Consider the following 2,500-nt stretch of genomic DNA (forward strand, 5'->3'; position numbering starts at 1 on the left):
AGGGCTTATAATTCTTTCTGTCTGACGACAAGCAGCAGCAGCAGCAACAGCAGCAACAGCAGCAACAGCAGCAACAGCAGCAGCAACAGAATAAGAGAAGTAAAATAAAACCCTCTCACGCCTACAGCCATACCACCTTGAAAGCGCCCAATCTTGTCTGATCTTGGAAGCTAAGCAGGGTTGGGCCTGGTTAGTACCTGGATGGGAGACCACCTGGGAATACCCGGTTTTGTAGGCTTTTTCTTCTCTCACAGTCCGAGGAGAGCTTTTTGCCATGTGTTTCTTGCTCATCATCAAAGCTTTAAACCTTTATTTGAACCTTCTCACCTTCTCACCTTCTCACCTTCTCTGTCCTGTCCCAGGGCTTATAATTCTTTCTGTCTGACGACAAGCAGCAGCAGCAGCAGCAGCAGCAGCAGCAGCAGCAGCAACAGCAGCAACAGCAGCAACAGCAGCAACAGCAGCAGCAGCAACAGCAGCAGCAGCAACAGAATAAGAGAAGTAAAATAAAACGTTCTCACGCCTATGGCCATACCACCCTGAAAGCGCCCAATCTTGTCTGATCTTGGAAGCTAAGCAGGGTTGGGCCTGGTTAGTACCTGGATGAGAGACCACCTGGGAATAACAGGTGTTGTAGGCTTTTTCTTCTCTCACAGTCCGAGGAAAGCTTTTTGCCATGTGTTTCTTGCTCATCATCAAAACTTTAAACTATTATATGAACCTTCTCACCTTCTCACCTTCTCTGTCCTGTCCCAGGGCTTATAATTCTTTCTGTCTGACGACAAGCAGCAGCAGCAGCAGCAGCAGCAACAGCAGCAGCAGCAGCAACAGCAGCAGCAGCAACAGCAGCAACAGCAGCAACAGCAGCAACAGCAGCAGCAGCAGCAGCAGCAGCAACAGAATAAGAGAAGTAAAATAAAACACTCTCACGCCTACAGCCATACCACCCTGAAAGCGCCCAATCTTGTCTGATCTTGGAAGCTAAGCAGGGTTGGGCCTGGTTAGTACCTGGATGGGAGACCGCCTGGGAATACCAGGTGTTGTAGGCTTTTTCTTCTCTCACAGTCCGAGGAAAGCTTTTTGCCATGTGTTTCTTGCTCATCATCAAAACTTTAAACTATTATTTGAACCTTCTCACCTTCTCACCTTCTCTGTCCTGTCCCAGGGCTTATAATTCTTTCTGTCTGACGACAAGCAGCAGCAGCAGCAACAGCAGCAACAGCAGCAACAGCAGCAACAGCAGCAACAGAATAAGAGAAGTAAAATAAAACACTCTCACGCCTACAGCCATACCACCCTGAAAGTGCCCAATCTTGTCTGATCTTGGAAGCTAAGCAGGGTTGGGCCTGGTTAGTACCTGGATGGGAGACCGCCTGGGAATACCAGGTGTTGTAGGCTTTTTCTTCTCTCACAGTCCGAGGAAAGCTTTTTGCCATGTGTTTTTTGCTCATCATCAAAACTTTAAACTATTATTTGAACCTTCTCACCTTCTCACCTTCTCTGTCCTGTCCCAGGGCTTATAATTCTTTCTGTCTGACGACAAGCAGCAGCAGCAACAGCAGCAACAGCAGCAGCAGCAACAGCAGCAACAGCAGCAACAGCAGCAACAGCAGCAACAACAGCAGCAACAGCAGCAACAGCAGCAGCAGCAACAGAATAAGAGAAGTAAAATAAAACGTTCTCACGCCTACGGCCATACCACCCTGAAAGCGCACAATCTTGTCTGATCTTGGAAGCTAAGCAGGGTTGGGCCTGGTTAGTACCTGGATGGGAGACCGCCTGGGAGTACCAGGTGTTGTAGGCTTTTTCTTCTCTCACAGTCCGAGGAAAGCTTTTTGCCATGTGTTTCTTGCTCATCATCAAAACTTTAAACTATTATTTGAACCTTCTCACCTTCTCACCTTCTCTGTCCTGTCCCAGGGCTTATAATTCTTTCTGTCTGACGACAAGCAGCAGCAGCAGCAGCAGCAGCAGCAGCAGCAGCAACAGCAGCAACAGCAGCAACAGCAACAGCAGCAACAGCAGCAACAGCAGCAACAGCAACAGCAGCAACAGAATAAGAGAAGTAAAATAAAACGTTCTCACGCCTACGGCCATACCACCCTGAAAGCGCCCAATCTTGTCTGATCTTGGAAGCTAAGCAGGGTTGGGCCTGGTTAGTACCTGGATGGGAGACCACCTGGGATTACCCGGTTTTGTAGGCTTTTTCTTCTCTCACAGTCCGAGGAAAGCTTTTTGCCATGTGTTTCTTGCTCATCATCAAAACTTTAAACTATTATTTGAACCTTCTCACCTTCTCACCTTCTCACCTTCTCTGTCCTGTCCCAGGGCTTATAATTCTTTCTGTCTGACGACAAGCAGCAGCAGCAACAGAATAAGAGAAGTAAAATAAAACGTTCTCACGCCTACGGCCATACCACCCTGAAAGCGCCCAATCTTGTCTGATCTTGGAAGCTAAGCAGGGTTGGGCCTGGTTAGTACCTGGATGGGAGACCACCTG

General features: G+C 48.2%; 6 non-coding genes and 1 pseudogene across 6 annotated transcripts in view; all 7 read left to right on the forward strand.

The window, feature by feature from the left end:
* Positions 1-119: 119 nt before the first annotated feature.
* Positions 120-238, forward strand: LOC149293707 (5S ribosomal RNA). Its single transcript, XR_016276557.1, has one exon. It is a non-coding gene; the product is annotated as a 5S ribosomal RNA (ribosomal RNA).
* A 283-nt stretch (positions 239-521) lies between these two features.
* On the forward strand, positions 522-640 carry LOC149293708 (5S ribosomal RNA). The gene has a single exon (XR_016276966.1). It is a non-coding gene; the product is annotated as a 5S ribosomal RNA (ribosomal RNA).
* A 290-nt stretch (positions 641-930) lies between these two features.
* On the forward strand, positions 931-1,049 carry LOC149293709 (5S ribosomal RNA). The gene has a single exon (XR_016276985.1). It is a non-coding gene; the product is annotated as a 5S ribosomal RNA (ribosomal RNA).
* A 230-nt stretch (positions 1,050-1,279) lies between these two features.
* On the forward strand, positions 1,280-1,398 carry LOC149293710 (5S ribosomal RNA). The gene has a single exon (XR_016273664.1). It is a non-coding gene; the product is annotated as a 5S ribosomal RNA (ribosomal RNA).
* Positions 1,399-1,685: 287 nt separating this feature from the next.
* On the forward strand, positions 1,686-1,804 carry LOC149293711 (5S ribosomal RNA). The gene has a single exon (XR_016275493.1). It is a non-coding gene; the product is annotated as a 5S ribosomal RNA (ribosomal RNA).
* Positions 1,805-2,085: 281 nt separating this feature from the next.
* LOC149293712 (5S ribosomal RNA) lies at positions 2,086-2,204 on the forward strand (annotated as a pseudogene).
* Positions 2,205-2,403: 199 nt separating this feature from the next.
* The window catches only part of LOC149293713 (5S ribosomal RNA), a 119-nt gene continuing 22 nt past the window's right edge, over positions 2,404-2,500 (forward strand). Inside the window, exon 1 of the ribosomal RNA XR_016275096.1 lies at positions 2,404-2,500. This exon is cut by the window's right edge and continues 22 nt beyond it. This is a non-coding gene — a ribosomal RNA (5S ribosomal RNA).

The sequence above is a fragment of the Sceloporus occidentalis genome, unplaced genomic scaffold (assembly GCF_023333645.1).
Source record: "Sceloporus occidentalis isolate IW3139 unplaced genomic scaffold, rSceOcc1.0.p SCAF_38, whole genome shotgun sequence".
Taxonomy (NCBI): Eukaryota; Metazoa; Chordata; class Lepidosauria; order Squamata; family Phrynosomatidae; genus Sceloporus; species Sceloporus occidentalis.